General features: G+C 39.4%; 1 protein-coding gene across 1 annotated transcript in view; it reads left to right on the top strand.

Moving 5' to 3' along the window:
- KCNB2 (potassium voltage-gated channel subfamily B member 2) overlaps positions 1-23,587 on the top strand; it is a 288,523-nt gene that overhangs the window by 253,000 nt on the left and 11,936 nt on the right. The window lies entirely within an intron of this gene.

Raw genomic sequence — 23,587 nt, 5'->3', positions numbered from 1 at the left:
AAGAATTTCACAAGGATTTCAACAACTTCCACCCCACCATCAACCTCAGTCTGGATCAGTCCACACGAGAAATCCACTTCCTTGACACTACAGTACAATTAAATGATGGACAAATTTCCACCCCCCTATACCGGAAACCTACTGACCACTACGCTTACCTTCATGCCTCTAGCTTCCATCCCAATACATTTCTCAATCTATTGTATACAGCCAAGCCCTAAGATACAAACGGATTTGCTCCAATCCCACAGACAGAGACAAACACCTACAGGATCTATATAGAGCATTCTTAAAACTCAAATACCCACCTGGAGAAGTGCAAAAACAGATTGACAGAGCCAAAAAAGTACCCAGACATGAACTACTTCAGGACAGGCCCAAAAGAGAAAACAACAGAATTCCACTTGTCATCACCTACAGTCCACAACTTAAAGTCCTCCAATGCATTATCAACAATCTACAACCTATCCTGGAAAATAACTCCTCACTCTGAGACCTTGGTGGAAAGGCTAGTTCTCACTTACAGACAACTCCCAACCTCAAACAAATTCTTTCCAGTTACCACAAATTCTTTCCAGTAATACTTTCCTCATAATCATCCAGGAACCCACCCCTGCAATCAGCCCCGGTGCCAACCCTGCCCACACATCTACACAAGTGATTTCATCACTGGACCCAACCACATCAGCCACCAAATCAGAAGCTCATTTAACTGTATATCCACGAATGTGATCTATGCCATCAAATGCCAGCAATGCCCCACTGCCATGCATATTGGCCAAACTGGACAGTGTTGAAGAACACTTTAATCTTCCTGGACACTCGTTAATGGATCTCCAAGTCGCCATTTTGTTTCAGACCAATTCCACAAGCCAAATACACAGAAAAGGACTGGAACTTAACTTCATTCACAAGTTTAATTTTCATGCAAATGGTATGAATCAGGATATTGGATGGCCCACACATAATCGACCAAACAAACAATGAAGGTGCTAATGATTCTTGATGTCTGTGTAGAATCTGGTGTTGGTCATCTTCCTTTCCAAGTGCAAACTAATGGTTCTTATCAGCTTCTTGTAACTATTTAGTCTTTAAGGTGCGACTAGACTATTTGCTGTTTTTTAAGTTTTTTCTGTTACAGACTAACTCGGCTACCCCCTGAAGTGATTTAAAACAGCTCAGGATCTGACCTGGCAACTCTGCCAATTCAATTTCAAAAGCTTTTATGGAACAGCTGAATGCTAAATGATGGGAATATGACAGCAAAGGTGACTCAGCTAATCAGAATTTGATGTATATCTTGATACATAAATTCATCTGCATACTATAATCTTGTTGGTCAAAAATTCTATTTAGCTGAAGTGACAGAAGGCTGTAAAATATCTTTGTTTCAGCTACTCCACAAATTCCAATATTGTTTGCCAGTACCAGAGGCACTGACTCCTGCTATGATGTCTTGCCTAAATGATCAGGTCTTTCAACCTGTAATTTCTGTGGTTTGCTAATTCTAAATAACTTGAAATTTATCATCAATTACAATAGGTAGTGTACAGAGACAAAACAGAAGGAGCTACTTCAGGATCGGTTTTTAGATTTGTTTAGAACATACCATTTTGGTGTACAATTTGAATTTACTCTACTATTCTTAATCTGCACTTTATAAGCCCAGTCCAAAGCCTGATTGTGTTAATGAGACTTTCTGTTGACTTCAGTGAGTACCGAATAAGGATCTGTGTGCATAGAATGTGTATGTAAAGATGTACTGAAAATGCATGTGCACAGGCAGAGTTACAAACATTCCACAGTTTAATCCCTTAGGTCTGGTGGATCAAAGCTCATAGTGCTTAAATGCTAATATCCTAATCCCAACTGCCGGTAACCAAGAGGTTAATATGATGCCACTCCTTCAGTTATTTTTGATAAGACTGACTCACACGTTAGGCAAAAATTGATAGATCCATTTAGCAAGTGCAAGTCCTCCAGAAAAAATATACAACTCATTCTTCAACTAAATCTGGTAAGCAAATAATTTGTCATGTATCAGTTTCTAAAGCCTTGACAAATATTAAACCAAAAGGCAATTTTTACACACATTGATCAGAAAGTTAGAAAATAAATGAATTTTAATAAATGAAGCAAAGCATTTGTATGTGAAGGAAAAAATGCTTTTTTCTGGTTTGAGAAAATATATAAGAACATAAGAACAGTTATACTAGGTCAGACCAATAATCCAACTAGCCCAGTATCCTGTCTTCTGACAGTGGCCAATGCCAGGCATTTCAATGGGAATGAACAGAACAGGCAAGAATTGAGTGATCGATAGAGTGAAGCTGTTGTTCATCCCAGCTTCAGGCAATCTGAGGCTCTTGGGACACTCAGAGCATGTGATTGCATCCCTGGCCATCTTGGCTAATAGCCCCTTGATGTATCTTCCAAGTTCTTTTTTAAAACATGTTATAGTTTTGTCCTTCATAGCATCTCCTGGCAACAAATCCCACAGGTTGAATGTGTCTTGTGTGAAGTACTTCCTTGTGTTTGGCTTAAACCTATTGCATATTAATTTAATTGGGTGACCCTTGGTTCTTGTGTTATGTGAAGAAGTAAATAACACTTCCTTCTTCATTTTCCATACCATTCATCAATATAGACCTCTGTCATAGCCCTCTTTGCTCATCTCTTTTCCGTATTGAAAAGCCCCTATCTTTTTAATCTCTCCTGTATGGAAGCTGCTTTATACCCTTAATTATGTTTGTTATCCTTCTATGTACTTTTTCTAATATATCTTTGTTAAGATTGAGCAACCAAAACTGCACACAGTATTCAAGATGTGGACATACCATGGATTTATATAGAGGCAATATGATATTTTCTGTCTTATTAGCTATCACTTTCCTAATGATTCCTAACATGCTGTTAGCAATTCGGCTGCTGCTGCACACTGAGTGGATGTTTTTAGAGAACTAGCCACAATGACTCCAAAATCTCTCTCTTGAGTGATAACAGCTAATTTAGATCCCATCATTATATGTATAGTTGGGATTATGTTTTCCAATGTGCATTACTTTGCTTTATCAACATTGAATTTTGTCAGCCATTTTGTTGCCCAGTCACCCAGTTTTGTGAGATCCCTTTGTAACAGTATCAGCTTTGCCCTTCTTTTCCATGTTCCTTATGGTTGTGTTTCATATTCTTTTTAAAGTTAATCTACACTTGTGCTACCAGTGCGACTTATATTTAACACTACAGGTGAACTTTCATTTGCATCCCTTCATTTATCAGCATCATTCACTGTTTTTAAGGACTAAGTGTGAAAGGAAGCAGTATTAAAATGGAGATACATTGGCATCATTTTCCTCTTTGGAACTATGTTTTCCACCGAGAAAGATTTGGAAACTGTTCCCATCTTTTATGGTTACTCATATCTGTAGGGGAATATTTTACCCCAATCATGCTGCTCTGAAACAAGCCTCCTGCTAAAAAAAAATCCATAGCAGTTGCTTTTTGTCTTGTTGAATTATGTATGGTGTGCTTCCCCAACTGATCCATTATAGATGCACAGCAATAGCTCATTCATGTCTGTGCCTGTCTCTCATGATTCAGGCTCACTGTCAAACTCCAGTCACAACATGTACACGAGAAAATCAGTGTGGCAGGGCAGAAGATTTCTGCTGTAATCTGGCTTTACCATAGCACTGAGAAGACAATCCCCAGGCCTTCTCCCATGAGCTTCGGGGGGAGGGCAGCGTCCAGAGGAAGCCATAAGCCCAAGAGGCAGAGTGGGCATTTTCATACACAAACACAGAAAGATGCTGAGACAGAAAATGATGCAACCTCCCCTTTCCCAAGAGACTCTTGAGGAGCCAGTGCAGTCTTCAGTGAGAGGAGTGCATGGTTAGGATATAAATTGAGCCCCATCACAGTTTAGAACCACTTCCTCAATTCTCCATACAGTCCCTGAGTGGGGGACAACTCCTCTACCAAGTATAGGAGGAGCAGACTAATGCAACAGGGGATAATTACATTTCCCTGAGACTGTTTGAGTGAATCTAATGAACTATCTCTAAATAAATCTAATCTGGCCTGCAGCAGATTAGAGTTCTTTGACTCCTTAAACTCCATGTTGCATGAATTTTTGCATCTTGAAATAATATCAAAGGCAACATTGCTATTAAGTTTCTTTAGGTTCATGTTAACTCTCCTTTTTCTAATGCCACACTTATGGTACCAAAGGCAATAAATCTTACCTTCCACCTTTTATCCTTCAAATACTCACCAGACAATTACAGAAGCATGCACTTCAAGTATTTTAAAGATGAATCATTTTACATGCAGAATCCAGCCATAGTACAATTGCCATGTTTCTTTTAATAGCAATGAAATAAATCAGTGTCTATTGGCTTGCAGGTACAGTCAAAACAAGTATTCTCTGATAAATATGTGTTCCTCATTACTTTTGTGTACAGATAATTTATTAGGCATGAAGGACAGCAATGTTATAACCTGCAGAAACAATTATAAATAACTTGTCTTCTGAAATATTGTAACTTTGTGGTGAAATAGTGTCTTCTCAGATAAATCATATAGAAGAGTATATAGTAGTGCTATATTCATTTGCACATCCTGGGCCAAATTTATTCTGAGTCTAACTCAGTGATACTGAATTATGCCAGAACTCTCCCTTAAATGTATGTGCTGTGTACATTCCTATTGGCTGTGTCTACATTGGCACCCCTTTCAGGAAAAGGGATGCTAATGTAGACTTTGGATAGCAAAATCCGCAGGGGATTTAAATATCCCCCGCGGCATTTGCATTTACATGGCTGCCACTTTTTTCCGGTTTGGGGATAAGCCGGAGAAAAGCGCCAGTCTAGACGCGATTCTCCGGAAAATAAGCCCTTTTCCAGAGGATCTCTTATTCCTACTTTCAGTAGGACTTTGAAAGTAGGAATAAGAGATCCTCCGGAAAAGGGCTTTTTTTCTGGAGAATCGCGTCTAGACTGGCGCTTTTCTCCGGCTTATCCCGAAGCCGGAAAAAAGCGGCAGCCATGTAAATGCAAATGCCGCGGGGAATATTTAAATCCCCCGCGGCTTTTGCTATTCCGATGTGTCTGATCTGCATCCCTTTTCCAGAAAAGGGGTGCAGTGTAGACACAGCCAGAGAGAGAGAGAGAGAGAGAGAGAGAGAGAGAGAGAGAGAGAGAGACTGACTATTAAAAGACATGGATTTGTTGTATTTCCTCCTACAGTAAATGTTAATTTTCATAACGATTTTTCTAACTCTGGTTAATATTTCTTAATGACTAATCAATAACACAAATTCTGACTTTAAAGGCTTTCTTGTCCAATGCACAACTCCCTTGTAAGGATATTGCCAAACAGAGGACGCTATAATCCTTACTATCCTCATACTTATGGGGGAGTAGTTTTTTAATACAGCATTTTGAATGTAGACATAGGCTTTGTGTAATCTCTGGGTAGAGATAAACAAACACCCTCAAGATCTCCATTTGAATGAAGAGCTCTGAGTCTTTGTCATAAGTTGCCAGATGTAGGCAATTAAAAGAAAGATGTATTTTATAGTCATATGTACAAAACAGATTTCCTAAAGGCATAACCTGAGTGTAACGTATTTGTACCATTTTAGTGGATTCTTTGAAGTGAAATTTCATTGTATATGGTGTTAAGGGAAATAGCTGCATTATGATTATGTTCAGCTGAAGAATTTATTTTCAAGTTTGTATCTTTTAAGAAGGCTCTGTTGAACTGTAGACTTCCTGATTCACAGCTACACTCGTGGGAATCCCTAGGATCTCCGTGGCCTGGCAGTCAACTGTACAGTCAGGAGTATTCAGCAGACATTTTGGTCTGTCTCTCTTGAGCCACACAACACTGGTTTCCACTCCTGCAGTCAGTACCCCTGGGGAACAGTAATAGCCATTGTGCTTGGTGATAAGTCATTTGGGACAGTCCTTTCATTTCCTGCTTATTTCCCACATACTGCCTGGCCTTACATAGCTGTGCAGTGTGAACAAGGGATTAAGGACACTTCCCTACATTTGCATGGCCAGCACAGGGCCATGCAGACTTGCAGTCCCTGCACTCATCTGGGCATGAGACTGCTCCCTCATTATTATCATGTTCTTTCTCAGTCTTCACTTTTCCAGACCAAGCAAACCCAATTTTTTAAATTTCTGTCATAGGACATGTTTTCTAAATCTTTAATCATTTTTGTTGCTCTTTTCTGGATCTTCTAATTTTTCCACATCTTTCCTAAAATGTAGTTCTCAGAACTGGACATGGTAAGCCAGTTGAAGCCTAATCACCAAAGCAGAATGGAAGAATTACTTCTCATGTCTTGCTTACAACACTCCTGCTAATACATCTCAGAATGATGTTTGCGTTTTTGTTTTTGGTTTGGTTTGGTTTTTTTCAACAGTGTCACACTGTTAACTCATATTTAGCTTGTGGTCCACTATAAGCCCTATATCTATTTCTGAAGCACTCCTCCCTAGAGAGCCATTTCCCATTTTGTATGTGTGAAACTGATTATTCCTCCCTATGTGGAGTACTTTGCATTTTCCCTTGTTGAATTTCATAATATTTACCTCAGACCATTTCTCCAGTTTGTTCAGATCATTTTGAATTATGATCCTATCCTCCAAAATACTTACAAGCCCTCCCAGTTTGGCAATATCCGCAGACTTTATAAGCATAGTTTCTAGGCTATCTAAATCACTGATGAAGATATTGAACAGAACCAGTCCCAGAACTGATCCCTGCAGAACCCCACTTGTTATTCACTTCTAGCATGACTGTGAATCATTGATAACTACTCTCTGGAAATAGTTATCCAACCAGTTATGCACCCTCCTTACAGTAGCCCCATCTACTTTTATTTCCCTGGTTGTATTTCCCTAGTTTATTAATGAGAAAGTCATGCAAGACCGACCATATCAAATGCTTTACTAATGTCTAGGTGTACCACATCTACTGCTTTGCTCTTATCCACAAGATTTTTTATCTTATCAAAAAACAGAACAAAGAAGTCCTTAAGTATCTCTGCCATTTCTACATTTTCTGATATTATTTTTCCATCTTCATTGAGTAATGGACCTAACCTGTCTTTGGTCTTCCTCTTGTCTTATATATTTGTAGAATGTTTTCTTTTTACCCTTTATGTCTCTAGCTAATTTGAGCACATTTTGTTCCTTGGCTTTTCCAATTTTGTCCCTATATACTTGTATTTGTTTTTATTTGTCCTTGGTAAATTGACCTAGTTTCCACTTTTGTAGCTCTTCTTTTTTATTTTAGATTATTCAAGATCTCGTGGTTATACCTGGGTGGTCTCTTGTCATACCTCCTGTCTATCCTACACAGAGGAATGGTTTGCTTTGCACCCTTAACAATGTCTTTTTGAAAAACTGCCATCTATCTTGAATTGTTTTTCCTTTTAGACTTGCTTCCCATGGGACCTTATCTATCAACTCCCTGAGTTGGCAAATGTCTGTCTTCTTGATTATTTTTCTGTTCTCTATCCTACCATTCCTTAGAATCATAAACTCTCATATATTTATAAAAGATTACTTTCATTAACATGTGTTATTAATACAGAAATCTCGGAGTGCTTGTCAACACCTGACTGATAAAACAGAGACATCTACTGGTTAAAATAGGAAGCTTTTCTTGAATGCCTTTGTAGAGCTCTAGCTTAGGCTTCGTTAGATCTCCTTTCACTGATGTCTCCATACTACCGTTAATTTCCAAAATCTTTGTTTCTCTAGCTATAAAAGGTCTCATGTTGCTGTTTGTCACTCTTGAAATAAGCATTGCCAATACATTCAGGCACCGTCTGTACACCCAATACTGCAGAAATCAGTAGCAAAATTCCCTTTGATTTTGACATGGGCAGAATCAGGACCAGAAGAGTGAGAAGGATGTAATTATACGCAACATAGATGTTCCAGATATATCTGACTCCTCAAGAATGCAGGAAGCATGTAGTACTGATCTAGGCCACTCTTACTATTTGGGAGAAGAATTCTTTCTTTGCGCATCTGTTCAGAATCTGACCTTGCCACTCAGGGCAGATGATTAACCTGAGACATGGGTCTAAATTTTCACGTTATTGAAAACCTGCTTTCCTATTTAATAAGCAATTAATTTGAGTTCATTGTAAGATAACCTTATAAATGACTGGTGTGTAATATATTTTGTATATCAAATCCTTAGTTGGTACTGTCTGATTTTTCAGAATATGATGTGAAGACATTTAAATATTTGTTTTAAGAATTAAAGTAACTCAGTCGCTGCTTCTCAGACTATATCATACCAGAGTAAAGGTAGCAAATTATTGTATGTAACAAATTGCATAATTGAGGATGAAGTTATAGGAGGAATTAAATAATATTCTGGAGTAATGTATAGACTAGAGATGGGCTTGAACCCAAGTCTTGGATCTGAACTACCCTGAACACCGGGAAAGTTTGGGACAATATATGAACTTTTTTTAGCAGTCAGACATTCACTAGGTGCATGGAAAACATGAGTTTGCTAGTGTGTGACTTTGGATGGTCCAAACTGAAAATAAATTAAGAACAGTGACCCTGGGCACACTTTTTGGAAAGAGCAAAGTGTGGATGGTCCTACAAATATTCTGTTGTAGGCTAGCTCTAACTCTTGTTCACAGCCTCAATTCATTGCCATCTTCATACTAAGGCTGTCTCCACTGAGGATTCTACAGAAGCACAGCTGTACCACTGTAGCAGCACCACTATATGGTCTCCTGTGTTGCCACTCTATGCCACAGCCCATGAGTGGTGGTACTGTAATTATGTCTGCAAGAGAGCATCTCCCACTGATGCAGCACTGTCCATACTGATACTTTTACCAATCAGGGTGTGTTTTTTAACACCCCTGACAGACAAACGTTTTGCTGATGAAATCATTAGTGTAAGCAAAGCCTCAGAATAGGAATAAGTTTCTATGGACAGTCCTTTCCTTTCCCAGATTATTGCTACTAAGAGTAAACATAATCTGGGTTGGGAAGGGCTATGTATAGACACCACTGCTAGATTATGCAATATGCATTCATTAATATATGGACTACATACATGACTACTTGACCATGCCCTAGCATACACTCTGCAGTTCCTGTCACAGAAGGTCTACAGAGCAGGTTATTTCAAAATGTCCACTACATAGGCAACTGACTTTTATACCAAGCGCCTTGCTCCTGACTACAGGTTGACTTGCTTGTGTCTTTACCCACCACCAGTATGAATCTGACCCCATCCTTTCCTTAATCTTTAGATTCAAAGAAGTTATTGAAGTTTTAAAATACAGAAAAGATTAACATGAAATTCACTGCTATCAATAGTAATTTGATCTGATTACTATTTGTAACGTACATTTGTATGTTACAAATAGTAATATACATGTTTTTCACCTGCATGCTCTACACTTAGGACTGGGTCAATAGTCATGTAGAGCTGCTTTTTCCAACTTTATATCACTGTAGATTCCTTAGTCACTGATGCAAGGGAAGTCCTAGCCAACTTTCAAACTACTTTAAGCCATTTCACTGGTATAAAACAGCCAGATAGGAAAGAATTAGGCCCATTGACTTCTATGGAATGACTCCAGTTTATATGGTATCATTCTGTAGAATTCTCATTTTGGTTTTCTACCTAATTTCTCATAATAATGGTCATATTTAATCTATCTAAAGATTTTTAAAATCTTATTTAAATGTATTCTCATCAAGCTAAAAATAATATCTAAGAATGCTCCCTTTTAATTTACATTTGCAGAGTACTTTGACTTTATTATTTAATTGCAGCTCCTCCCCATTTCTGACTGATACTGTCATTTTTTGCCTTTGAATAAAATGTCTGTATGTTAGTGGAGTCTTGTGAGTGAATCTTACTGCACATCCAAGATTAATTTAGTATCTTTTTCATGGAATTCAGAAATGGAGTCTAGTTAAATATCAGCACCTTTTTTTCTTTTTTTTTTCTTTTAGCATGAATAGTGTATAAAACTGTATTTAAGTTAATATGTTGTTGTTTAAGAAAAATAATATAGAATTTAGAACTTAAAGCATAGGAATAGCTACTTTTAAAATTGTCTGTGGGATTTAAGTAATGACAAACCATCTATCAATGAAGAAGTTATGAAATTGGGATTGTCAGATGATCTCCCTCTTTTAGAAAATGTGACTGCATTTTGTATACATTCCAGCATCGATATTCATGTGTTTTCAGTATGTTCTCAGTTTCGGTAGGATCATCATTAACAGAAATTATTAAGCCTCCTAAAATACATGAATTATACAGAACTGAATTTTGCTTTTTGTATATAGCATGAGCAAGATAGCTGTAAAACAAAAAATAATAAATATAATGGGTTAGTTTTAAATGTAATATTCTATGTTATTCTTCCAAAACAAAAATGTTTATTTAAAAGAAAGTTTATAGATGCTGTGGACCATGGCTTCTGTGATGAAAGGAAGTCCCTCAAATTGTGACTCGAGTTTTCATATAGGGCAGTGTATGTATGTTTGTGGTCTATAAACATTTTGTTTACCGTTTCCCACATGTCAGGATTGCCAGATTCTGCTGGTTTCTATCCGTGTCAGGTTTTTTTCTATTGGTATTACCGTACTAAAGTGATACACATTTAAAGCAAGGGCATGTTAAGTGAGATGTGTGCTGATTGCACATACCATTGACTGTGAGAACCAGGCACTGCCTCTGAATTCAATCAAATCTCTGTACAGTTCAGTCGGCACACCCTGCAAATTGTAGGTATGCAAGTGCAATTACCAAAACTACTCTATCCCAGGAGACACCTTGGTTATGCCAGTCTTGTTGCCCACTCAGAAGAAGGGCTACTCATGCATCCCACTTATTAGCCTAGAGTGCCAATCGCTGATCTAGCTGTTGTAGCTGTAGAGAAAAACTGCAAAAGCTCAAGTTAGTGTAACTGATGTGGCAATAGAGAGCTTGTAACAACAGCATTAACTCAGATGCAAATGTGGTTGAACAAAAGAATTGGGCTGACAGATTATGGCAATCATCAGTTTGGAAGATCAGATGTATTCCATGTATTACATTACTTCAAGAAAATTAAGATCAGTGATAGGTAAAGTGGATGAAATGAGAATGATTTAACAATGAACTTAAATGTGGTTGTCAAGTCAAATTATAGTCAACTGTAAACTGAACAGCCTATGAGATCTCAGGAGCTCAGCTTTAAATAAAATCCATTAATATATCAACAAATATGACTAACATTCACTATGAGAAGAGCCAAGTAACACAGAATGGCTATGTTGGAGATCTAGATCTAGATCTAGATATTCTGCTTCAAAAAAAGCTAAAAATCAACAGCATTCCTGTATCAAATGAGTAATATCAAAATAAATCTGCACATCAGATAAGTTGATTCCCACTCTATCTAACCACCAAACCATATTACAATTGATTACACCTAAATTATTGTTCCTATGTGATTTACCCTTTCTTCTATTTGTTTGGTTCTGCCTTGTTTTCCCTGTCATTTCTGGCAACCTGTTTAACAACAATCAATAAACAGAATCATCTCACTTCTGGAGACATTGTTCAGCCTTGTTCAGTGGTGTCCTGTCTCTAAATAAATCTCACTCCATTATGGCCCTTACGCAATGTTAGCATATTTTCATATCTTCCTTTATATAAGAAGATGATAGCAAACAACTAGATTTATACAGGACATGAGGGGTGTGTCTAGACTACATGGCTCCATCGACAGAGCCATGTAAAGTAGTTTACTCAACATAGTCAATGAAGCGGGGATTTAAATAATCCCTGCTTCATTAAAATAAAAATGGCCGCCGCACTGTGCCAACAATCAGCTGATCCAGCACAGCGTGGCAGTCTAGCCTTGTGAAACGAGGTTTACAGGAGCGGTCGACAGAGGCTTCCCTTGTTGACCGCACCACATTGTCTAGACTGCCACGCTGTGCCGGATCAGCTGATTGTCAGCACACCGCAGCGGCCATTTTTATTTTAATGAAGCGGGGATTATTTAAATCCCTGCTTCATTGACTATGTCGAGTAAACTACTTTACATGACTCTGTCGATGGAGCCATGTAGTCTAGACACACCCGAGGATAGAACTGTGCAATTTCAGTGTTATATCTGGTAATGTGCCATGGCAAGTTATTCAGCACCACCTTCATGGACAGCTCCACAAAGCTTTGCTCATGCTATTTCACATTTTGATAGAGTCTGATTCTGTTTGCCTAGGTACATAATTATCATCATGAATAGTCAGCATGTGCCTTGGTCGCCAAAAATTCCTATTAAGACCAGCAGTAGTGCAAGGAGTGCGGAATAGTGCAAGGAGTGCAGAATAGTGCCAGGAGTGTGGAACAGGAATAAATATTCAGCACCGTGTATATGGAAGTTCCAAGGAGTCTAGCACATTGTTGGCAACAATAATATTAAGCTTTGCCCAGCCTGGCATATTAGTTGAATTGTGAAAAGCTTTCATCATGAAGTCCAAACACCAGTAAAACTCAGCTTATGATCATCAAAATGGCCCACCAACGTTTGTGAACCTTTTGAGTGAATGTGGACAAAAATGTTCGTAAACTCACACTTTTTCCCCGTAAGTTTCAGGGAGCTTTTTATGTTTCAATATCATTGATGGCAACATTGGCTGATTTTTCTCAGAGTCTTTGGTCTTTGTTTGAACCCCAAAGTGCAAGAGAAAGAAGCCACATTAAGACAAGCAAAAATACTCTTGAATTGGCAAACACTTTGGAAATAAAGCTTCAGAGGGGTAGCCAAGTTAGTCTGTAACAGGAAAAACTTAAAAAAACAACAAATATTCTGGTAGTACTTTAAAGACTAACAAAACATGTAGATGGTATCATGAGCTTTTGTGGGTACAACCCACTTCTTTGGATGACTGGAGTGTTGAAAGTCCAGATCCAAGGATAAATAGAAACTTCTGGTTTTCATGTCACCCTTGAAACTTATCTCTTGCTTCTAGATATCACTTGAAGCAACATGACAAATCACATTTTAACTATATTTGTCCCTTACATCACTTTTAGCTAGAAATAAATTTTATATTTTTAAATCTGGATTGGGTTGAATTATTGTATTCATAAAACAATTTGTGTTGTATTTATAGACTAGTATCAACCCAACTATGTGAGATATTCATGTTCAGAGCTTGAGCCAATGCCCACTGACATCAATGGAAATACTTCCATTGACCCCAGTGGATTTTGGATCAAGTCTTCAGTTATTAGAATGAACTAACATTTCTTCTGCAGTAAGCATTGCCTGTCAGTTTGCTATTGATTTCATGTCTTTGTCTGAGATGGCCTTTCACTAGTCAACAACAAAATTACCATACATATTTTATCCTAATTGGATGAGACATAATTATAATCGATTATTCAAGTGTTAACTGCAATACTAATACTTCTGTAGGGATTTTTTCTACTTAACGTATTATATATGCTGATCAAGAAGACATGCAGGGCTATGTCTACACTGCACCCCTTTTCCGGAAAAGGGATGCAGATTAGACCGGTCGGAATTGCAAATCCGCAGGGGATTTAAATATCCCCCGCGGCATTTACATTTACATGGCTGCCGCTTTTTTCCGGCTTGGGGATAAGCCAGAGAAAAGCGCCAGTCTAGATGTGATTCTCCGGAAAATAAGCCCTTTGTCTCCAGAAAATAAGCCTACTTGAAAGTAGGAATAAGAAATCCTCCGCAATTCCGACTGGTCTAATCTGCATCCCTTTTCCGGAAAAGGGTTGCAGTGTAGACACAGCCGCAGGAGAATGAAACAGAGATAGCAATAGATTGTTAAGTAAGAGGTTTCACCTGCATTTACTTTTTATTTTAATGCAGGTGGTTAGCCTGATTTCCCATCCTAAAAAAACTTAGCAGGCATGTAGGTGGGTCCAACACTGTGTTACATAGCCTCATGCCCAAAAACCAATATTCAGGATTGAACTCCCGTCAGCCTAACCCTTAAAAATTCAGCCCAGGAGGAAGGAGGGTATGCATGAAAGGTTCTTAACTCTGTGAATACATGGGATCTTCCCTCCTTTCTCCAGCCAATAAGGTCTAGCAGTTATCTCCCAGGTCTCTCACTCATGTTCACCTCTGACACATAGCCCCTGTACCAGTCACTGAGATGCCAGTGAATAGTTTGTCCACTCTCTCCTACTCACTTCACTGCCTGATTATCTGCTGCTGACCAATTCAGTCTATAAGTTCTCTACACCATATATTGTCAACTGTAACTGATAACCATGTTGTTTTTCCCTGTAAAGTTAAGAAACACTGAACCTGAATTTTCTGTGACTCACTATGATACCACGAGTATCCAAAAAGATGCTGGCAACTTCCTAGTTCACCATCTTCCAGGCTTAATCCACATAACCAGGAATGACAGCCCCATGTCACACAAGCCTTACAAGCATCTCAGACCCAACTACCTTTGTATTCAGCTACAAGCGGGTGATCCAACACATATTCCTGCTAAATCCTGATGCTTAAATTCATCCTGGGGCAAACTGGCCCTTAAAATCTAATTCAGCCACATACAATGTATTGGGAAAGAAGATGAACAAGATGCATAATCATATGTATGGGGAGATCAGTGTAGAAAGCCTTATTGAACAAACTGGAGGCTAAGAAGGGAACTGATGGAGTAGAGGAAATGGTTCTTATTACACATGAAATGAGAAACTATCCCAAGCACAGGGGGCTCAATGGAGAAACTTCAAGTTGTGTCCTTTAAAAAATGATTTGGGGAAAAAAGGAACTTGAAAGGTCAGAAATTTAAATAATATCATCAAGGAAAGACATCCTGAGTAGCAGAGAAAAGCTGTTCATTGATTACACACACTGTCAAAGTTTCATCACATGTGCTAACTATAACTGCAATATGGGTTCGATCAGTGTGCAGTGACAGTCAAAAAAATAAAAGAATGTTGGGAATCATTAAGAAAGGGATAAGTAATAAGACATAAGCTATATTATTGTCTCTATAAATACTCGGTACACCTGCCTCTTGAATACTAGGTGCAATTGTGGTTGCTTCATCTCAAAATGATATATTGGAATTGAAAGGATCAGAAAAGGGCAACAAAAATTATTAGGTGTATGGAATGGTTGCCATATCAGGATAAATTAATAATACTGGGACTTTTGGCTCAGAAAAGAGACAACTAAGCAGGGGATATGATAAGGGTCTAAAAATTCATGATTGGTGTGGAGAAAGTAAATAAGAAAGTGTTATTCCTGTAAGAACAAGTACTTACCATATGGAATGAATAGTTAGCAGGTTTAAAATAAGAGGAAGTATTTCTTCACACAATGCACAGTCAACCTGTGGAACTCTCTGCCAGAGGATGTTGTGAAGGCCAAGACTATAACAGGGTTCAAAAAAGACCTAAATAAATTAATGGACGATAGGTCCATCAATAACTATTAGCCAGGATTGGCAGGGATGGTGTTCCTAGCCTCTGTTCGTCAGGATTGGAAATTTGTGACAAAGAATGATCACTTGATGATTACCTGTTCTGTTCATTCCCTCTGGGGCATCTATCAGAAGACACTATATTGGGATAGAGGGGCCTTTGGTCAGATCCAGTATGGCTGTTCTTAAATTCTTATGTAAATTCATTCTGTTAAATTACTCTCCTCTCCTTCATTGTATTTAAACTTCCACAGGAGTCTGAAATCAGATATTATGGTAGAGAGATGAACTTTCAAAAAGGAAACTTTAGGAATGGAAGTGTTACTACAACTGCATTGTCAAGTTCCATTACAAATGACATTTTCTAGGCACAGTAACACAAACAACAGGATGCCATAGCTGTTGTGTAGGGATAAAATCAATTTGTGTCATCTCTGTACCTAGTATAGGGTCAAATTCTGCTCTTAATGTTGTGTTGTGCACTGGTGTTGGGGAGCATTGTTGAGCCATCCTATGGGATAATTCATAGAGTTAAGGGACAAAACAATTGAGAATGCTCCATTCTGTTAGCACCAGATATCAACAGCAGCATCCATGCATATTTTGCCAGGAATTGGGCCCTGCATATCAACCAACTGATCATGCCCCCATGGAGCATATCTGGGCATTCCACCCAATATTCACACACTGATCCAAAGCCTGGTGACAACAATAATTTCCATTGGCTTCAGTGAGCTTTGGATCAAGCCCTAGTTGCATGTATCTTCTCTATTCTGAGGCAGATGTCCTAGGAAGAGTGACTCCCTGAATCCTAATACACCTTCACAAGACATTTGTTCATAATATACAAGGTATTAATAATGCTTCAAAAGCATAATGGGCTAGTGGTGTTCGCTTTTTTTGAAGAAAAGATTTAAGAGCCCTTAGGCCTACCTTGAACCTGAATTCACTTTAACTGCAGGCAAACATTGGAGGCTGTAAATTATTATTCTTGGTACAAATGTAATTGTTTATAGCTTTAGTAATTGTGGAAGCTAGGCTGACAGCACTGGTAACTGAAGCTTTTTGCATAGAAGAGTACAGAGACTACAGTGATAGGAAAAGTTTACCAAGCCTTCCCCCTGTCAATGTGCATCGACTTCCTCCAAGAGGATAAAAAGGTAGTTTTGGTTTCTGTACCCATTAAGTCCTTTCCCTCTGTGCCAAAAAGATGCCAAATATGATGGCTATGTGTATGATGCAGACAAAAATATATAACTGGAAGTCAAATCAAAGGGGATAAGATAGCTAATCTAGTTTTACCTGATTGCAAATTTAAATTAATTTAATCTGCTTTTCTATACCAACTGATTTAGCTCAGCTCTGAATGTTCTTTTGGCAGAGTGTCCACATTTGAGTTTGGACCTAGTGTATCCTTTCCAACACTTTATGCAATTATTTGGTTTTAATGAGTGACCTCAGAAGTAATTGTATAAAGAGGGATGTTGCTAAGCGAGAGGAATGCAAGAATGCTTATTGCGTTACGCCCTGATGTTCTTCCCTTATTTCTGTGATCCTTCTATGTAATGATCTTTAGATTGTGTATAACAAAAAACACCCAAGTTTTTCTATGTTGCCATAATGGTTGATGAGTTCAATTAAATTAGATGCTTAGGAACAGTTAGTTCTTAATGGCTCTTTAATACTGGAAACCTACCAAATTTCCTACAGATTGCTGCTAATTCTTTCCATAAAAATACCGAAGCTTCAGTATCTACAGAAGCCCACTAAGGGCCTGGTACGGCACTTTTGACATCAGTGGGAATTTTGCTATTTACTTCTATTTGTCCATCAAGATTTCTGTGCACACATTACTTCAGAAATGTTAAGGTAGCCAGAAATATTTAAAATGCTGAATGGGTTTTACTTCTGTAGTTGTAACTAAGTAGTATGTTACAATGAACAGTTTAACTATCGATTATATGGATATTCATTTTAATGCAGAAAGAAAAAATTAAGTAAACCATTTTTTGTCTTGAATTATAGTTCAACTGCCATGCTGTTTCAAATGTCTCTTGTGCTGCTGTTCTATGCTACTCGGAGAGAGAATAGATTTTCCAAGAGTGGAATGTGGAATAAGAAAGAACCAAAGCAAATTTTGAGAATAATGATGTTTGTGTGTGAAAATGTGTATATGTGCCTATAATATGTGTGGGTGTGGTAAATGAATAAGCCTTTTTAAAGGATAAAATGTATGGTGAAGGTATCTCTCTGCTCTCGGGTTCCTGTTTTTTGTGGCACCTACTCATTTAATGCTAAACACGATACCTTATTCTGCAGGTTGAGTACATGATCGCCTAATTAATCGCAATATTCAAGTTAGGTATTTGGCCTAGTGGCCCAGCCATATCTCAGATATTTCCCTCAGTAATCCTAAATTCTGTGTAGCCATTCCAACACTAAACAGAATGAGGCAAGTGAGCCTGGAGGAGGAGTCTCCATGGTATCATTTCTCAAAGAGCTATGCTGTTTCCCCTCTCATTTCCACTACTCTCCCTCAGGCCTGGCCTACAGGTAAAAGTATTGCCTCATGGTATGTTGGGCAAAGGTGTAAACAAATTACAACCCAACCCAATATACAGAAGCTCTAGTGTAGGTGCAGTTATCCTAGCAAAAATACCTTTTTCTGGTAAACTGTGTTTTGTTCAGGCTATTGGTATAAGGCAGTGGGTTGTGAACTACGTTCCCTCTAAGTTGCGTGGCCATGCAGCAGTGCAGCTGCCTATTAAGCCCGACAGTGGGGCTTAGGGCTGCAGTGGGGATAGATGCCTCTCACCAAGCCCCAGATCTGGTGCTGTGAGGAGAGGTGTTTCTCCCCAATGACCCCAGCGTGAAGCTGCCACAGCCAGGGGAGAGGTACTTCCACCCACCGATACCAGCTACAATCTGCCCTGCACTTAACCATGGTGGGGGAGAAGCACTTCTCCCCTGACCCTCCTCCAGCCCTGGACCTGCTGCAGCTGAGAAAGAGATGCCCCCATGCAGCCTTGCCTGAACATCCCAGGGCCTTGGAGTGGTGCCCCTCCCCAGCAACGCCCAGCTGGAGCTGCTTCAGCTGCGGAAAGGTGCTTCTTACCTGACCCCAAGCTTCTATGGTGAGAGATGGCTTGAAAGTGGTCTTCTCTCCCCAGGGCAGCTGGCACCCCCTCCAAATCCTTCCTCTCCAGGCCCACCCTAGAGCCCACACCCCCATCTGGAGCACCCACTCCACCCACATCCAGTCCTCAGCCCCCTCTTGTATCCCAAACCCTGCATCCTCTAGCCAGAACTCTCATCCCCCCCACACCACAACTCTCTTCCCTATCCTGAGCCCCCTCCCACACTTTTAAGCCCTTGGCCCCTAAGCCCGTGCCACACACCATCCATGTGGGAGATGAGTTTTGTGTTGTGCACCAGTACGAACTTTATGTGTCACACGTCACCTCCATATTGGTGCACATAACAAAATTCATTCTGCACAAAGATGTAAAAAAACTGTTTGCAACCCTGTTTTAAATGGGGTCACCAGGGCTGGTGTTAGACTTGCGAGGATCCAGGGCTGAAGCCAAAGCCTGAATCCCACCACCAAGGGCTGAACCTGAATGCTGAGGGTTTCTGCCCTGAGCAGCAGGACTCAGCTTACAGGCTACAGCTTTGACCTACCTGCCCAGGGTGGTGGGGGTTGGGCAGGCTCATGCTTCAGTTCCCCATCCTGGGGCTGTGTAGTGATTTTTGTTGTCAGAAGGGTGTTGCAGTGCAATGACATTTGAGAACTGCTGTTATAAGGTATATCAGCAAAAGAACTCTTTCTGGAGTAAGCTGTATTTCCACTGGGAGGGTACAGCTATTCTGGCAAACCCTTTCTTGTGTAGACAGTTACTGCTGTTACTATTGCTCCCCTGCCAGGCTTTGCCTAATGACTTGTAAAATCTAATCAATTGCAATAATTAGAACATACTATGTGGAATGATGCACAGCTTTAATTACATGCCAAGGTCCCAGTGAAATGAAAACCGTAGATTCTTGCATGCAAAGTACTCCACTGAAGATGGAACAGTCAGATGCGCACATACAGAATGGGAAATGGCTGCCCAGGAAGGAGTACTGCGGAAAGGGATGTGAGCTCATAGTGGACCACCAGTTAAATAGGAGTCAACAGTGTGACACTGCTGGGGGGGGAGCAAACATGATTCTGGGATATATTAACAGGAGTGTTGTGAGCAAGACAAGAGAAGTAATTTTTACGCTCTACTCTGCGCTGATTAGGCCTCAGTTGGAGTATTGTGTCCAGTCTGGGCACCACATTTCAGGAAAATTGTGAACAAACTGGAGAAAGTCCAGAGAAGAGCAAAAAACTGAGACCTATGAAAAAAAGTGACCTATGAAAGAAGATTGAAAAAATTGGTTTGCGCCAAAATTTAATTTTGACCCCTTTGGTGGGGGATACATTCTGGCAGGAGCTCATTTTCCCCTCACTCCTCCCATCCTGGTTCAAGCTCACTCTTCCTTTTCTCTTTCCCTCCCGCATCCCAACTTGAGCTTGTTCTTCCCTACCTCATCCCCTCTACCATCCCATCTCTACTCTCAGTAGCTCCAGGACAAGGAGATCACTGTTTCCACCATCAGGACCGAAGAAATTCTGCCCCTCCCCTTGAAGATTATTGTGGGGCTCTGCCCCTGCTTGACACACCCTTCTTCTTCCCCTCCACCCCATCCAGGACCCTGGTTCTCCTTAACCTCTGAGGATAAACAAGGAGCAATGGGCTTAAATTGCAGCAAAGGAGGTGTAGGTTGGCAATTAGGAAAAATGTCCTGTCGGGGTGGTTAAGCATTGGAATAAATTGCCTAGGAAGGTTGTGGAATCACCATCATTGGAGTTTTTTAAAATCAGGCTACACAAACACTTGTCAGAGATGGTTTAAATAATACTTTGTCCTGCATTAAGTGCAGGGGACTGGACCAGATGACCTCTCAAGATCCCTTTAGTCTTACAATTCTATGATTATAGGAAACCAAAATCATTTCTTTTGCACTAAAGATCCTTCACCAATAATGTGCATAGGCATATAGTTGACCACTGTAGTTCTACACTGTTGCAGATCTGCCATTCCATGTGCATTTTCAACTCTTATTAAAACCACCAGAGAACACAGGATTTGTATGTTACCAGCATCTGGCACCAAAAATTAATCTCTTGGAGATAACAGGTAGCCTCACCTTGGTTTGCTAAATTGCACTCTTCTCTTGGACAAGAAGGTTGTGTAGCCAATACCATAAAAGGATTTGTTCTAGAATGCAATGCTAACACTGCAGTGTAGCTTTATGAAGGGTGCTATTCTCCCAAGCCACCCTTTCTTCAGATGAGGCCTTCCTTCTACAAAGACTGTGCTTCTGCACATTTTGAGACGTGAAGGAGATAACCCCTGTGTCTTGGCCAGCATTCCCTAAAGAAAACCGAGTTTGATAACAAATTAGACAAATGCTGTTTTCATGATTTTATTATCTCAGTAGAACTGACATGTATTACCAGACAATTTCATATACTACTCTTTATATTCTGTGGCAGGCTGAAGTAAGGAAGTAGTCAGTTTGATTGACAGTAGCTCCCAGTTGCACATGCAGATTGGTAACAGCTTCACAGTTTCTACCTTGGCCACATTGATTATGTATTTATTTTTCCTTCAATTTTTTTTAAAATAAAATTATAGTGTAGCGTTATTAAATATTTTATAGAACCCAAGGATGTGCACACTATAGCTATGTTATTCTAGGATGCTGAGGGTATGAGCAATACCCCAGACTTTATTTAGGCTTCAAACCTTTACACAGTGAAACCTGATAATCTAACACACATGGGGCATGTCTCACAACTGAGTGAGGGATGGTTGAACTGCAGTATGATTTTCTTGGGAATCCGTTCCTTTGATAACTGACCTCACACCATAAAGGACTTCCATTTTCTTTTACCATCCTGTAGCAGTTTGCTTCTGTTGACCTCTTTTCTCCAGTTGGATAGTGGTATAACTTTCTATTGAGTACAGGCCCCAGCAATGACCTGATTACAGGTATAATGACAGATACAGCACAGGTTAACTAAAGCACAGCTTCTTTCCTCCCTCTGCTCAGGCTCTGGGTCAAGGAAGACCAAAAGAGATGGGTCATGATTCATTGAGCACAAGTAGATGGATCTTATTGCCTTAATATTCATTATTCTTAGAAGAAGAAGTACGGATGACAGGAAAGACTCTGGGAAAATACATATCTGTCGGGGTTATACTCCAAAGCATAGGTGATGGTTCTGCTTTTATATGTTCATCCTGAGTTGAAAAAAAAATCCTGTGGATAGTATCTGGGAATGACTTTTTTGGTTTTTTTTTAAAGAGCTAAGGCTTCTGTAAGTCAGAACAAGGCTTGAAAATACTGGTATACTGCTCAAAGTATGAGCTGAACCAAACCAAACCATTTGTCCCCTACATCTATTATTTCTGTTGTGGTCAGTGAGTTAGCCATCACATGTATAACAGATTTGTATATTGCTTTGTTGCATTACACATTTTTTGTATATTAGAGTACTTCTGTCTGCCTTATTGTGTCTTTGGAAGAACACCAAACATCACAAGATGGTTCAAAATGAGCCATTTCTGAGAAAAGATTGCAAATGCTTTTTAACTGAGCATAAATTAAATAGTAAAGCAGAACACAATTAATGATAGTACTTCTAATGAAAATCTTAAGTTTCTTATGGCTTTTTTTAAAGTATGCTTTTCCACATAAAGTTCTTCTATACATTTGTTTGTCATAATTGTTACACTTTCACAAATAATTTCCAGGATAAACATATTCCTTTATAGTTCAAATAATTTAACTAAATGTTCAAACCATAAAATTCTATAATATGGTCTGTTGTTTTTTTCCTTTAGTTAGCTTGTATTATGACAAATGAAAGCTACAAGACATTGAAATGCAAAATACTTCTTCCAGACTGAGGTTAAAGCAATATTTGTAAAAGATAACATTCTGCGGAAGTTGTTCTATACAATGTCTGTGAGAACCTGAATTTGTTTGCCTTCAAGCTAATGGATATGGTTTTACTTCTCAACCAAGCTTTTGCCTAGTCCAAGGGCCATTTCCTTCAATCTTTAAGTCCTCCAAACTGCCATAGACATCACAACGATGCAGACTCAGGCTCTTAAGGCATTTATTTTTCTTTCCTTATATAGAATTTCTTGTTTAAAAATTTATGTTTGATTTTATATGTGATGAAATGAGAGATTTGTGCACTATGAATTATTAAATTAACTAAAACTGAATGTTTAATTCGGAATATGTTAATGTAACAAAGTGCTTGGTGGGTCACGTTGAATAGCCTTAGCACTAGCCTCTCTGTGGGTAGGGTTTGCAGTCCAGTCCATTTCTTAATCAGACATGCATTGGGATGGCAGGAGATCTGTGCCCCTCTTATAATAGAGGACATTGGCAGCAGAGCCACCCACTCAACTTCGTTCCAACCCCTGACCCTAAGAGGGTCAACCTTGTCTGGGCCCTGAAGGTGCCTTTTGAGTTACCCTCTCTGGATCACTTCCTATTTTTGTCTCCTATCACACTGTAGGAGAAAGGGAGACAGAAGGAAGTAACCCAGGGAGGGTAACTCAGAAGGCACCTTCAGGGTCCAGACATGGTTAACCCTCCTAGGGTTGTGGGTTGGAACCAACTGTCAGCCCCAAACAGGTTCACCAAGTAGTCTTCTTTCCTCAGGAAGCCTTCTCCGGCACCCTTGTTAAGAGCCTTCAGGGAAAAATCTGACCTCCTCCTGACCCTTTCTCTTTCTGAGAAAGGACTGAAAAGGAAGAACCCTTTCTCAGTTGGAGCGTGCTCTGTAGGTCTGGAGCAGAAAGACTATCTGGGCCCAGTATTGCCCTTTAACCCCATCAGAACCTGTGTGGGGTCATACACTTGATCACAATCATGCATTCAGTTTCTCACCAGTGATTAAGGTTTAAAATAATTACATTTAATGCTGAATGATAACGATGACTGTTTTGCACAATATCAAAAGCTATGGCATTTTATGTT

Source organism: Pelodiscus sinensis, chromosome 2 (assembly GCF_052426305.1).
Source record: "Pelodiscus sinensis isolate ZL-2025 chromosome 2, ASM5242630v1, whole genome shotgun sequence".
Classification (NCBI taxonomy): Eukaryota; Metazoa; Chordata; order Testudines; family Trionychidae; genus Pelodiscus; species Pelodiscus sinensis.
Note: the sequence above shows the minus strand (reverse complement) of the source record. Positions and strands in the feature narration are given on the sequence as shown.